The sequence below is a fragment of the Syzygium oleosum genome, unplaced genomic scaffold, assembly GCF_021117445.2.
Source record: "Syzygium oleosum isolate NSW1041296 unplaced genomic scaffold, Sole_v2.1 Sole_v2.27, whole genome shotgun sequence".
Taxonomy (NCBI): domain Eukaryota; kingdom Viridiplantae; phylum Streptophyta; class Magnoliopsida; order Myrtales; family Myrtaceae; genus Syzygium; species Syzygium oleosum.
The window spans coordinates 3,686,316-3,701,979 of NW_026607511.1; the positions used below are offsets into that span (position 1 = coordinate 3,686,316).

Genomic DNA, 15,664 nt, shown 5'->3' on the forward strand with positions numbered 1-15,664 from the left:
ATTTCAAAAATATAAGATATAAAAGAAAGAAAGATAAAAAAAAGAAGAAGAACGAATAAATTGAAACTAGCTCAAAAAGGAAGAAAACAAAAGCCGAAAGACTTGCTCTTTTCATCGTTCATCACAACTGCATAACGGAGGCATAGCTAGGAAGCTACCTCAAGCTAGGCAAAGGTGCACCTTGGATTAAGCTGAAAACTCTGAAGAAAAAACATGTCACATGCTTTCCTACACAAACCAAATCAACTTAGCAAGACCACTCAGAATACATGGCAGTATAAATAGCATCAACATTGCAATTTGAGATATGCCAGGGATGGATTAAGCTCCGGATCTTTTTCTGTTCCCGAAAATCGGTTTGGAACAAAAATCCCTTTTGGTAATACAATTTCATTTTTCTATTTTTGGAACAAATTTTTAATTCAGAAATAGATTTGGAACATAAATAAAAAGTAAAATTTTTTTACTTTTCTATTTTTGGAACGAAAAGAGAAATAAAAACTCTTCTTATTGCTCGCCCTCGTCTCCTACCGCCACCCTCCCCCCCAGCTGGCTGTCGATCGCTGCCACTCCTCGTGGCCACTGGCCGCTCGTCGCTCGCCTCCCATCATCGGCTGTTAGCCAACCACCCCCCCTTGCCGGCCGCTCGGCGCCTCCCACTGGCTGACTGCCGTTGCCACCCCCCGCCGATCGCCTACTAACCGCCACCACCCACCGGCCATCGTCACCCCCCGCTGGCCACCGCCACCCCCGGTTGGATGCCGCCTGCCACCTCCCACCACCCGTTGATGAATGAAAAAGGGCTTATAAAAGAGAATTTTTGTGTTGTTATCAAACGAATTTCAGTATGTGTCGTTGTTAAACGCTATCTCTGCTCAGAAACTCATCCAAAGAATAGAAATAGAAAAATCTATTTCTAGCAAAAAATCTATTTCTGGAATATAATAGTTATCATTCGCGTCCAAAATGCAAGAACACCCGAATGTATATTTCATGGCATTTGGTAGTATTAGCCAGTTTCAAGAGTTATAATCAGCAGCCTTAACTATATGATAGGGTGAACAATCTGAAAGTCATTACTCTTAACCCGTCGAAATTTGTGCTCTTAGACTATGCATAGGGTACGTAATATAATCTGAAGTCTTTAGCCACAGGTGTCAGTGAAAAGCAAGCAAATGGAAAACTCGAACATAGACTGAATCAAGAATTCCACCGTTTGATCATGCCTGTAGATGAAAGCTTTAATGGACCATGGTATATATGTCCCATTAGTTGACTTAGCATAAATGATTTAGCATAGATTGGTAATTAGTATTACCACGGAGAATCAGAAAAAGATTGATGAAATGAATTTACATCCCCTTCACATTAGAGCTAGTTACCAAACAAATTGACCACAATTTGCACCGTAGAAATATTACGTTATCAATTAACATACGAAAAGCTCGTTGAAAAGCATTAACGAATTTGGAAGGGACAAAGAAAAGATAGTAATAAATGCAGAAACATGACTAAATGAGACTACAAATCATACCATCAAATTCTCATGATGAGCGAGGGATGAGGAGTTCGGATACTTGGCTAGTTCAGGGTAAAAGTGATAGATCCCTCGTTTTCGACATGGTGCGAAGCTCTCTAAATCTTCAAGTTCGACAAATGTCTTCCCCTTTCACGTGAGAGAAATCGATCGTAGGGGTTCGGTATTTTGCCAATGCTCGAGGAATAATCTACCTTGGGAGCACTTTTATCGAATGTCATCACCTGAAAAATAGAGTTGCCTCCATATTTGAAAAGGTTGAGATGACCCCGACCAATGGAGTAACGCTCCATAGATTTCCACAAACCGAACCTCGTTGTTGTTACTCTTTTCTAGTTCTACTGCCCAGGTCGAACCGTTTGGGACCTTGAGAAGCATCGAATTGGAGAGATTATTTCCATATCTCCTTGAAGAACCTTTTCGGAGTTCCCTATTAAGAACCCAACTCAAAGTAAGTTCAGGGCACTCATTCATCACAGCTAGATCCAAAGTGCAAAAGCACAAAAAAGGCATAGAATTAAGAACTTTTACATTTTACGCAGTCATTTGAAGAATAGGTTCCACAATGTGGTTCCGTGCAAGTGCAGATTTGAATGTGAACAACCGTTGCTCGTTTTCATAAGAGTAATGCGTTTGGAAATGATTGAAAAAAAGATGTGATAGTCTTTCCCGCAGTTTTATATAGCAATTCTATGAATTAACTCTTTTAGTTGCAGTGTTACTCTTACTTGATAATATTCATACGACATGTGTGTAAAAAATTGAAACATTTTACTTTGATTGGTGCCTGACCAGACGCAACCTTACTCTAAACTCCAGAACGAGAAAACGTTACACTTTGAAAAATAGGATTACTCGAAAAAGATGAGCTATTTTGACTCAAACAATTGTAAAGATAAGAAGAATAGAAAAGATCAACTTGAACTCAACCATACCCATGGCTTAGAAAAATCCATCACGCATGCAGTGAAGGATGTTCCTTGTTGCCATCAGAGCCAAATTTTGAAGAAACAAAGAGGCTTTTTTTATTGCAATGACCCGGTTTGCATGAACCCAAATGCTCTCACTCATTATATAACGTGATTTTCACATGAGATCCAAAAGTTATGTGTTGAACCCAAATATCACTAAAAACAAAAAGAGAGAGGCAAAGATAAGGAATGGTGCAATTGGTACCCTGGGTCCATCATGGCCACTTGTGTGGGACTTACCATACAGAGTACTTGCATGTTTGGGCTTGGATTTACACTTTACGAGATTGGGTCCGTTATGATAATTGCACAGGTAAGTCTCACGTGTGTCACATATAGGCTTAGACAATCAACGACTAACATGGAGTTAAGTTGATGGACCCAGTACAAGCAAGAAATTCCCTAATGCATCAATTGTTAAGACTCATCGAGTCTATAGTGGACCAAGTTTACACAAAAAATATACCCATTGCCAACGGCTTTGCATATTAGGCTTCCGCATCTTTTACCACCCAAAAAAAAAGGTAAGGAAAATAGACCATTCAGCGCTAGTGTAAAGAAAATTTTACAGTGATATCTTCCGCCCTAAATTTGTATATTGTAATTACTCAATCTTTGGCTACTCGGTTCCTCCCAAAGGGGGCAAAATAATAAAGAGGAGACTCCTTCATCCTTACACAAAATCAGAAGAGGAGAGAGAGAGAGTGTGAGAAACGTGAAGAGTGAACTTACAAGTAAGATCAGGATGAAGCCACGATATTTTGTTGTCCCAAGTTGATATGGTTTGGATCGGAAACTATATGACGTCAATTTTTCTCAATGTGCCCATGGGGGAATCCTAATGACTGAGTAACGTGAAACCAGGAAAAGAAGAAGGAAGTAAATGCAGTCGCTTGAGTGTTCTCCCCAAGCCCAAGTGAGAGGATGGACAATCACATGAATGGTAAACTAACTGAATATAGCCATTAATGGACAATTCACTTCCTAAAGAATGCTTTAGATTGCTGGTTAATTGACTTTCATGAGCCTCTTAAGGCTGTTGATTAAAACTACTAAACTTAGCAAGTTAGCGGGAACAAGGATATTAGAAGTGTCAAAAGTTGTGTACGGCGCTCACTTTAATGCCAAAAGTTTTCGCCGGCTCACTTAAGTGTTATCGGAGAAAAAACGATTACTTAAGTGTCACCGGCGAGAAATTCTGATCAAATTGATTACGTGGCTTTTATAATTAAAATTTTAGTTTGAGTTGGCTTTTTTTAAAAAAAAATCAGTCCACGTGACATTTCCATGGCATATTTGTCCCTTCTCTCCCTTTACGTCCACCCTCCTTCCAAAGTCCAAATTCTACCTTCCCTCTCCCGTTTCCGTGGAACCCTAGCCCTCCGCAATCACTCTCCGACCCTCGGACGCCGGTGATTTCCTCTCGTGGGCCGGCGACGACAGAGTCACCCTCTACCTCCGCTGGGACTCCGTCGCCTCCTTGGAGGCTACCGAGTCGTATCTCCGGGCCGTCACCATTCCCCACCTATGGCGTCGCTCCATCTACATCGGCGACCGCTCCATGAGGTATGTCTCCGTCAAGCTCGGGTCCGGCGACGAGCGGTGCCGCCCGCGTCGGCTACTTCGTCGGGGCCGAGTTCTGGGGACTGGGGTTTGTGACAGTGGCACTGAGGATGGACGCCCGCCGCTTGTTCGACAAAATGCCTGAGTTCTTCCTGTCTGCACATTCTCTCTGCGATCGTCCATTTCCAGATCGGAACCCAACACGCTCCTCCTTCCTTCTTCCTCCTTCCTTCATCCTCTTCTTCTTCATGTTCAGAGAGCCTCTCTGCTTTCCCACAAAATGAGAGGCGTTCACCACCATAATCACCACAACAACATCAACAATCACAACAACAACAGCATCGACACTGTAAACGCCGCCGCTGCTGCGATCGTCGCCGTCGAGGTTCGCGCCCAGCCCGCCGCCATTTAGGTACATCTCTGCCGAGCTGTACCCCGCGTGCTTGCTTGCGGACGCGTATGTCCCACGGGTGTGGGTTGATTTGGGTCTTGCGTATTTTCCTCTTTGATTTTGAGCTCGAGGTTGGTGTGCATTTCTATGTATTCACGGCCTTGCGTTTGTTTATTTAAATTTGCGTTTTCTCTTTGATTCTGAGCTTCCGGTTGGCTTCGAGCGTCTTATCACGTGAATCGAATCATTAGGCGTGCCTTGATTGTCTTGTTTTGTGAGATTTTTTTGGACGAACTGTGTTCAGAGATTTCACATCTGTTTAGATCGGAGCTACGAAGTCGTGAATCGGGAAAGTAAATGGAGGCAGTGTTGTGATTTATCAACACCAAAGGCAGTGGCTTTCTTCTTTCTTAGGTCCTGTTTTGTCGCCGAGAAGATTGATCTAGATTTGTAAAGAGACAAAGGGTCATATGGTTAGGCCAATCTTTTATAGGGTGGATCCTTCTGATTGCGAAAGCAAACTGGCAAAACAGGGGATTATCTAGCCAAACATAAGGATAGGTTTGGGAAAGATTCTGACAGGGTCATGAAATGGAGGAAATCTCTTGAGGATTTGGCTAATTTGGTTGGGTGGCACTTCTCAAAAGGGTACCACTACTTCCTCCCTCTTTAAGTTTGACAGAGTAGGTTGGATACACTTTTTCCTATGCTTGGGGTTTTCTAAGTTTTTCAGTGTTGAAATATACATATACAGTGACTCCTTTTGAAGTTATCTCCTTATACTGAAGATTATAATGATTCTCTATCACTACTATATAACCTACTCATGTACAGATTGATGGTAATGTCAATATGACAAGTATATTGACGTAGCAATAAGCTGCAGTTGAATCTTCATTATAAATTTATTTCATGTCTCTTGCCGAAACTTGAAACTAACTAGCTTTCTGTTCTTGGTACAGTGGGACCTTTTCCTTTTCTTTTTCTGAGCTGATGCAATGGAACTTTGCAGGGTTGAATCAAAGCTCATCCAGACAATCGTTGAACAAGTCTCGAGTAAATTAAATCGCCCCTCTTTGAATGTTGCAACTCACCCAGTTGGCATAGATGACACCCTTAGATGGAATTAATCCAATTCTTGGAATTGGCCTGGACGATGTTCGTATGATTGGCTTCTATGGAATTGGAGGCATAGGCAAATCCACCGTTGCCAAGGCCATTTAAAATTAATGTTGGATCGGATTTCCTTGTCCAAGTAATTTTGGAGAACTACTCTGAATGTTGTTGACTATCCCTGATGCCAAATTGATTTCCTAGGTTCAACCGAATTTTGACGGTCAGTGCTCCAACAAGAGCAAAAAATATAGCCACAAAGCGACAAACAAATTTATATGTATGCAAAAACACCAGTAATAGAGCTACGGAGCAGAAAAAAAAACCAATACCTGAATGCTACTGCCATGGCATCCGCAACACAGTTTTCCTTGCGCAAAAGACAAGCACTTAACGTAGTTGTTTTGATTCAATAATTTAGAACCCCCGTTTTATGAATGAACCTGATAGAGAAAAATGAAAAGAACAATTACAAGCCAAGGTGACGGATCGAGAGTGAGACGACATTAATGTCATATTTGTGCTGTTGCGTGCTTGGCACTGAAATTATCACTTTTGAACAACAACTGGCATGGCACTGAAGTGATTACTTTTTAACAACGACTGGCGCTGAAGTGATTGCTTTAAAAAAAAATGACACTCAAATGATTACTAATTACAACTTTTAGATAACGTCGTTTAAGGGTTATATGCTGGCTAGGCACGCTGCGCGAGCCACGTAGGACTGAGAAATTAATAAAATATGGCAATGTCGGATTTTCGACAATCCAAACCGGAGTTGGCACTTAAGTGATCTTTTTTATTTTTAAGTTGATACTTAAGTGATCCAAAAAAAAACTTTTGGCACTAAAGTGAGTGCCATACACAACTTTTGACACTTCTAGTGTCTTTGTTCCCAAGTTAGCAGGTTAGGGAGTATGATCCTGAAGAAGTGAGGACTACTACTTGGAGGAGTCTCCTGCTCGGCAACAACTTCATCCTGTCTACGGCGACGAGGAGGAGCTTCCAAATGAAGCAAACATTGCTCGGCTCTTGCTCTTGAAATTGAATCGATCCAGAGATCGAGGAAGCCAAAAGCAGTGAGCAGGAATCAGGAGCTATTTTTATATGTGGCTTTTCGAAAAGTGCCCATTTGGTTAAAAAAGAAGAAGCCAAGAAGATGATCATTAGCACTTGGTATATGCGCAATTTGGATACTTATGTGAAATAAGCATTTACTGTTTTGGTTGCAATTCCAAAATCTACTAATGAGATCATAAAATGAAAAAAATGAAATTGCAAGGGATTCATCAGAATATTTTAAATGGAGTCCGCTGGAGAATGAATTCATTGATAACTCTAATGATATAGTTTTTTAATATTCATATTTGAGAATTATGCTTCTACTACCACGTAAAACAAAAGCAAGGGTCTGTTACTTTAAAATTCCAAATTGTTAAGATATGATTAAGTGAATTATAGAAAATATCACTTTATAATTGATGAAGATGATTCATATCTCTCTAAATTGCCGAGAAAATACTTTAAATTGAGAATTATAGTAAGTTCTTGAATGAGCTTTTCAAGGAGTTTCAGCATTATATGGATCCAATAGGCCTTGAAGAATTTCTCATAATAAAGTAAACTTTAGATAGAACATATTTTACAAATTAATGAAAATTATAAATTGAAAAAACCTAATATTTTATCGACGGAAACGTGAGTTACTTACGATTTCAAAAAATTTATAAAGAAAAATATGTAGGCATTGTTTCACCATCGAAAACTTAATATAATTTCTTTTGGCCTTTCTTTTTGGGCTAATTTCTTAGTTAAGCGTCACATGGTGCCCATTTGGGGCCATATTATCGCTGTCACATCATCAATTAGACATGTAAAGCGCCATATTAGTGTCACGTCAAAAAATTAATCGAAAAATCGCCATAGTGGATTGATTGCAAAAAAAAAAAAAACACAATCGAAGTTAGTGCATCGGACATTGAAATTAAAATTTAGTGATCTAATTGTAAAAAACGACTCCATATGAAATATTACCCACTTATGTAACAAACTACTTGCTTTTCTTTATTACGTCATTTGCATACCAATTTGATAGACGAATTGCAATATACTCTGCTCAAAATACTCCTACTGCCATCAATAACCATCAAACACATCGACCATCAAGTACAATGCAACCGTAAAATAATCCCACCAATAGTAGGAGAGATTATTATGATGTTCTACATAGATACCATATTGCATACTGAATGCGTAACTAGCTTAGTACAGGAAATATCGAGACATACTGAAGTTACTTGACGAAGTGCAAAACTGATGTTCCGAGGTTTCCTCAAGTTGAGATTTTTGGTCTCTCGAAGTCTTTGGGTGAAAATAAAATAAAATAAATAAATAATATTGTTCAATAGGATCAAAACAAAAACCGAATCTTCAACCAAACGTCATTGGACATGAGATTAGCGAAGAAATCCATGACAGTAAACTCTATATAATATATGTTGCTGAATGTGCATCCAAGCGATAAATCAAATAAAGACAGAGACACGAAATCTATATTCTCTCAGACTACTTTACAGAGTATCAAAGTCTTTGTCCTAGGGTTGTCATCTACTTGCTATGTCGTTGGAGGTGCTCCGGATACAACCATGACCAACGAAATCTGCAATGATGATGAGTACATGCCATGGGATGGTTTTACGACCGCCCGACGCAACGTCCTGAATGACCTGAGTGCCAAAATGACGAATAATCAATATAATTACTACACTAAATTGGAAGACTGCAAAGACTCCTGTTACGGCCATGGAGCGTGCAATCGGGAGTAATGCTCAGGATCGAATCAAAAAATGGATGTGGACACAGTGTCGGTGCCCAAATCCAACTCCAAGATTGTTGAATTAGGTACGAGAAAAACTTATTTTCAAAATGATGAGGTGTTTGCTGTGAAGAATATCTGGACCCTTGGACAAGAACATATATCCATGAAGCCTTGCTAACTAGCTGTTTCCTTCATTGATATAGAAGGAACATGTGACCAGTGTGAGTACTAGGCAACATAGTCCTTTAATGTGTTATTGTATACTTTATAAACAATATAAAGATATAAAACACACATTGACTGAAACATTGTTTAAATTAGGATTTAAGCAATCAATTGCTGATAACTCCCTGTTTACTTTTAACGAGAGGAGATTCATTTATCACGATGATGTTAATTTATGCTGATGACGTCTCGGTAATCTCAAATGACATTAGGTTAATTTTCCAAATTAAAGGAAATTTAAATAGAAATCTCAAATTGAGAGACCCGGAAAAATCATGATGCTTCTACTGAATCGAAGTTGCGACAAATAAAAGTGGAAATTTCCTTTTCGCAAATGACATCAAGCACTGCTCATTCAAGCGAGAACAGACCAGCGGACGGCAAGCGCATGCGATTTACGAAAGCGAATTCCCAGCCACGAATTCATTCTTTTTTCTTACGGGCTCTCTATTTTCTTTTTTTTTCTCTTTTTTTCTTTTTTTTTTCTTTCACACTCGCTTGACCTTTTTGCCCCCCCGTTTTCCCAAAAATTCCGCACAAAATCCGAACTGTATTCTCGTCGTTCTCTCTTGAAGCTCGCCGCCGCCAATCTTCACGCTCCGCCCATCGTCTCCGACGATGACCCCCTCAGATTGGCCTCGGTCGGATGCCGTCGCCGGTCGATGAAGCGGCGCCAGACCCGGTGGGGGTGGCCGAGAGCGAAACCGGAAAAATCTCGTCCTTCGTATCACGGCAGATCGTATCGTATCGTAATCCAGATGATGTTGAGGATGATCCATCCCACCTCAGCTTTGGCAATCGGATGAAGCTCTTGTCAACACCAGCCCGCATCGCCCTACTTTGCACGTGGCGTAGGCGGGGCGAAAGGAAGGACGCCAGCTGATGGCGGCAATGGAATCCAAAAGGCGGCGATGAAGTGGAAGAGAGCAGAGCAAGGCCGAAATCGATGAGCATGTTTTGGAATGAATCGAAAATTAACTGGGAAGTTCAATCGGATATGAAACGACGCGAGAGAGAAAAAGAAATGGAGGAAGACTCGGTGGAAAATGAGGATGGACGGAGAGAAATGGAGGGAGAGAGATGACTCGACTCCAGTGGAATGAAGGGGGGATTGATCCCTCTAGCTGATGACGATTCACAGCAACCGCGAATGGAGCACCACCTGCAATTCGTCGAGACCGAACTCTCTCTGACGATTGTTGCTTCCAGCACCCACCCAAGCACAAAAGCCGTCGCTACCGGTTCGAAGATGTTTAGCCAGCACGACGTTCGAACTTGACCACAGAGTTTCCCGGTCGTTGAATGTGCCGCGTCCTCTAAGGAGAAGGTGTTCGGTGAATTGCGCTGGAGAGAAACAGAGGGCGAAATGATTCCGAAACAACAAGCGGAGAGGAAGATACGGCCTAGAGAAATCTCCACAGACGGCCGGTTCCTCGCGACATTCAGGCGATGATGGAATTGTCAATGAACAGTCAGGTTGTTTCCATCTCCGATTGAACTCTGGAATTAATTTCAATATATTCCAGATTTGTCTGTTGATTCCTGTTTCGTTTTGTTTTCTCCCATTCTCTCGCCGTCTTCCGAAATTCCATTGCCGTTGGTTGCACTATGGAGGAGGAATCGAGTTTGCATGGAAGGGCGTTCGATGGAATGACGAAGCCGGACTCTGTTTTGAAGAATACCTGTTCGAGAGAGAGAGAGAGAGAGAGAGAGAGAGAGAGAGAGAGAGAGAGAGAATCAGCGGGCTTTATCTGGCGGCGAGAGCAAGTTCAAGTCCGAGAGCGCACGATGTTGTCGATTTCTAAGATGAAAAGCCACTGCCGGAGACTCGGATGCTGTGTTGTTGGGAGGGAGGTTGCAGAGCAGTTGTGCCGCAGCGACGCAGTTCGTTACATGGTTATGCTACTGCGGCGAAAGAGATGACCCTGAGAGAGGCTCCAAAATACTGCGCTTGATGAGGAATTGTCTGCAGATCCTAAGAGTCTTTCCTAATGGGTGGTGAGGAGGTCGGAGAATACCAAGGGGCCTCCAAGGTTTCTTAAAGGTTTCCTGTTGTTTTTTATGCAGCGCGTTAGTTGCATTATTTGAATGCGTTGTTGTCAAGGAGTGGATAGTTTGCATGGTCGCAAATCTAGTTGGTGTTTGCTCAAGTCTCCTGTTCAGTTGATATCATGACGGTATCAACCTAAGCACAGAAAAATGAGGTATACATGACACATATGCTCCAGTATAATATCGTAGGTGCGGGATGGGACCACTGTTACTACTTTGATTAACGCAGCTTGTAATGTTTGGTATTAGCCGCAAAAAGCTTCACCATCTCCTTCGTCGTTTTCCTGCCTTCTTTCGTTCGAAAGGGTAAGCAATCATTCGTAGATTCTGGGCATGCTCGTCTTGATATGAAGTAGTAATTGCTTTTGCTATTCAATGACACTCTTCACCCTCATTAACTTTGATTGTTGACAAATTGTTGCGTAGCTTAACTGCTATTCTCTAACTTGTTGTTCCATTTGGTAATGAGGGTAATTGGTCGATGATTCGGTCTTGTCAAATTCGATCTGTTAATCATGTGCTCTGCTGTTCTAGCGGTTGAATGAATTTTTATTTGGATATGCTTTGCTTCATGGTTATTGGTATCAATCTTATATGTTGTTTCCTTCTGTAATAGTGCAGTGTATGAAAATGGTGAACTCCTTAAGCTCACTCCTGGGCAATGTGGTCGTTTATTATAGGCCATTTGCTGCATTTGTTTCTCTTGTATACATGTATTTAGCGACAGCAAATAAGCATAAAGACTCTCTTGAAATACAAATCATGGAGATGTGAGGAAGTATCTTTGTGGATTTTTCGACACTACATAAGATATTCAAGTCACGAGTAGTTGATAAGCCATTAGAGGTATTATTTGTGACTGATGTGTGACTATCTTTTTTGGGCCTAGGTATGGACCTCTCAGGAAAAAAAATTATGCATTCAATCAGTCCCATTCGTTCATTCAAGGGGATCCAAAGGTAGAGTTTGGTTTAGTTGTCTCGACTCTGACTTGAATAAATGGCTCGTCCATTTTGATGTTATTCTACTCATATATATGTTATGAACTTATAAATAAGACGTGTAGTTTGTGTATTCTTTTCGAACCCCATAGCTAGTTAATTGCATATTAACCGTTATTGTGTATCATAACAAGGAAAATACTCTTTATTATCAACGAAAAAATGATAAATGAGAAAATGACCAAAAATGGAAGTTGGATTCATATTTAAAATTGAGTATTACGTTTCACCGCATCCTTTTTTTAATAGTGTCCCATTATCATTGTTTAAGGTAGAAAATTTTCATGTTTAGATTCAAACTTAGCTCACGTGGTTCTTACCTCAGGATTTAAAAACAAGGTGATGTATATATTCCTTGCCCGAAAGTGTATGGGGTTTTACTATCCTGCACTTTAACTTTCATAGCCTCTACTTTCATACTCTTATCTGATTTGATGTTTCTCTTATCTTGCTCTGATACGTCGATTACCTTATGTGTTTGGATTAATGTTGCTCGATTGTGCAACCATTGGTGCAGGGTCACTTAGTGAAGCACGCTTTTGAAATAAAAATAGACAAATACCGCACGATTCACATCTTTGAAATAAAATAAAGGGTTAATACCACGAAAAACCCTAAACTGATACACTTGTAACACATTTACCCCAAACTATTTTTTTGACCATAAAAAACCCCAAACTGGTACACCTGTGACAATTTTACCTCGAACATACCACAAAAAACCCCAAACTGGTACACATGTGACAATTTTACCCCAATTAATTTTTAATATTATTTTTTTGAATTTTTTCTTTTCTTTCCTTTTTTCTTCACTTCAACCTCTGGCTGGTCGCCGGTCCGGCGACCGGCCAAAGGCGGAAGCCGGCGAGGGCCGCCCTAGGCCGGCCGCGAGGGCCGCCTCGCGCGGCCGGCGAGGGTCGCCCTCGCTCGACTCTAAGCAAGGGCGACCCTCGCCGGATCTAGCGAGGCCGTCCTCGCCCGCCCAAGCGAGGGTTGCCTTGCCCGAAGCCAGCGAGGGCGGCCCGAAGCCCGATGCAGGCGAGGGTCGCCCTCGCCTGAGTCGGGCGAGGGTCGCCTGAGTCGGGCGAGGGTCGCCCTCGCTTGAGTCGGGCGAGGGTCGCCCTCGCCTGAGTCGGGCGAGGACAGCCCTCGTCCGACGCCGGCGAGGGCAACCCTCGCCCGACGTAGGCGAGGGTCGCCCTTGCCCAATACCGGCGAGGGCTGCTAAGTCGGGCGAGGATTGCCCTTGCCCTGGGCGGGCAAGGGCGACCCTCGCCGGTATCGGGCGAGGGCTGCCCTCACCCGACGCAGGCAAGGGCAGCCCTCGCCCGATACCGACGAGGGTCGCCCTCGCCGGCTTCCGCCTCTGGCCGGTCGCCGGACCGGCGACCGGTCAGAGGTTAAAGATAAAGAAAAAATATATATAAGGAAAAAAATAAATAAATAAATAAATATTCGAAAAAAATAAAAAATAATATTAAAATTTTAATTCATGGTAAAATTATCACATATGTACCAGTTTGGGGTTTTTTGTAGTAAGTTTAGGGTAAAATTGTCACAGATATACCAGTTTGGGGTTTTTGATGGTCAAAAAAATAGTTCGGGGTAAAATTGTCACAGGTGTACCAGTTTGGGGTTTTTTATGGTCAAAAAAATAATTTGGGGTAAATGTATCACAAGTGTACCAGTTTAGGATTTTTCGTGGTATTAACCCTAAAATAAAATAAGAATAGGAACCGAAAAGGTGCTAATTAAATATTAGCATAACTAAGTCCCCAATAGGTCTCCGGTTCGTGTTCACTTGGTCTAACCTGCCGCGATAAGTCAGTGGCAACTCCAGAAGATACTGCCCGGTTCGTGTTCACTTGGTCTAACCTGCCGCGATAAGTCACTGGCAACTCCAGAAGATACTGCCCGCGCAATAGAGATTTCCACTGTGAAACAACTTCCAACCCATGTGAGGGGTTCCGAAGAGGATCCCAGCCCTGAAATACTCTGATAAACAGAGTATAATTCAGCTGTTTCTTCTGGAGTTCTGCATCGGCTTGCAACTTCTCTTTTTCCTCTTGCAAGCTCAGAGCAGTCTCCTTCTCATTCCTCGGATCCCTATCGATCTTCTGAATATCCAACTCGACCGGGTCCACAATTGACCTTACATTGTGCCGGAGCTCGGGCATCGGAACGCCGCTCCCCCTCACCTTCTCTTCTGCATTCAGATTCTCCAAGTTTGCTAATACCCTAACCTGAGGTCCGCCCATGTCAAGTACCTTTCGCACAACTTCAACACCCCCCTGTTCCTGCTTCTTCGCCAACAGCTCCTCTGCTGTAACATATTTCGCTTTGTTCTTCAGTGTCGCCTTCTTCGCTTGCTTAGACCAAAGCCTCTCCTTACGGCTGGGCACATCAGGTAATGGCTTCTTTTCCTCTGGCTCCAGCGAGGCAACAGGTGCCTTTGCAGGAGTTTCTTTGTAGTCGTTGAAACCCATACCCATATTCTTAGGACGCAACTTTGCTTCAATGGGTGTCACAATCCCCTGCCGGTTCTTCCCAAGACCGCCCCCTTTGTAACGCATTTTCTCGAGCAAATGCGGTCGGCAAGAAACTCTCCTCCTCCCCCTCCTCGCCCTTCTCATCAAAACCATCCTCTCCTCTTCTTAAACCCCAAACCCACACCAGCGCCAGCCCCCAAGCCCGTCCTATCGTCGTCCATGGCAGCAGACTCGTCATCCTCATTCTCCCTCTTCGAATTCTCATCGATCTCTCTGTTCGGCATGACCGTGCCGGTGGACACGAAATTCACGGGTCTCGACAGATCGGCCTTACCTAGGAGGTCCTTGTTCTTCCTCCGCTTCCTCTTGGAGGACTCGTCGTAGTCCGAATCGGAGTCCCCCGACGCGACGACGCCGTAGAGCACGTCCTCCTTGGTCTGCGCCCGCTTCTCCCTCCGCCGCCGGTAGTAGAACTCCCCGTCGATCCACTGCCCGTCATCTTAATCGTTGTCCATCCCGAACCTCTCCATCTCCTGGTCCTCCTCCATCTTCCACTATCCCGGTTAAACCGAACCGAAGCAAGGCGCCTTAGGTTTCGGGGGGCTCCGGAGGCGGGGCGGCGCTGATTGCCGGATGCCGAGGCGACCGGCGGCGCGGATGCGGCGGCGGCGGCGGTCGGAGGCGGAGATGGGCTGTGCAGCTCGGGTCGAGGGTGGAGAGAGAGAGAACGAGAAGAAGCAATTGTGACCGATGCAAGAAGAAACGCTGAGAAATGGAAAACCTAACGGATCTTCTCCTTCTTCTTCCGTTTTTAATATCTCGGATGTTAACAACAATTCTTGATTTTTTTATAATTCCCTATTTTTTTAAGGAGAAAAAATTCATTTATCGTGATTTTTTTTTTAAATTTAGGTTGATGAGATGTCGATAATCGGGAATGAAATTGGGTAGATTTTCATTTATAGACATAAGGATATTGAAAGAAACATTTCTTAGAAATTTAAGGGCGTGATGATAGAATTTCTCTTCCCAGCCCTATTTTTGGCTATAAACATCTATTTCTATCCTCCGGATAAGTTTCTGAGTAAAAAGTAGCATTTGATAAAGCTACAAAATTTCTATTCGCAGAATAAAAATTCATTTGATAGGCTATTCTTAAATTTTTGCTCCTGGTGGCAGAGGGCGAGCAGGTGTCGGACGACGGCGGCGATCGGCGGGCGGTGTTGGATGGCCAGTGGCGGCCGGCGGACAGCCAGTGGCGGGCAACGGCGGACGATTGGTGGGCGGCAACCGACAGTAAGGGCGAGCAATAAAAGAGAGTTATTATTTATATTTTTGTTTCATAAATAGAAAGTATAAAATTTTAACTTTTCGTTTAGGTTCCAAATCTATTTTTAGGCTAAAATTTTGTCTCGAAAATAGAAAAATGAAATTATTTTACCAAATGAATTTATGTTCCAAATTTGTTTTCGATAACAAAAAAAATAGAAAAATAGGGAAATAG

General features: G+C 42.7%; 2 protein-coding genes across 2 annotated transcripts in view; both read right to left on the reverse strand.

Moving 5' to 3' along the window:
* LOC130135061 (septin and tuftelin-interacting protein 1 homolog 1-like) overlaps window positions 1-14,962 on the reverse strand; it is a 57,250-nt gene extending 42,288 nt beyond the window's left edge. Inside the window, exon 1 of the mRNA XM_056303308.1 lies at window positions 14,925-14,962. The gene's annotated coding sequence lies outside the window, so the exon portion shown is untranslated. The remainder of the gene's footprint in view (window positions 1-14,924) is intronic.
* LOC115693170 (uncharacterized) overlaps window positions 1-15,664 on the reverse strand; it is an 84,226-nt gene that overhangs the window by 36,362 nt on the left and 32,200 nt on the right.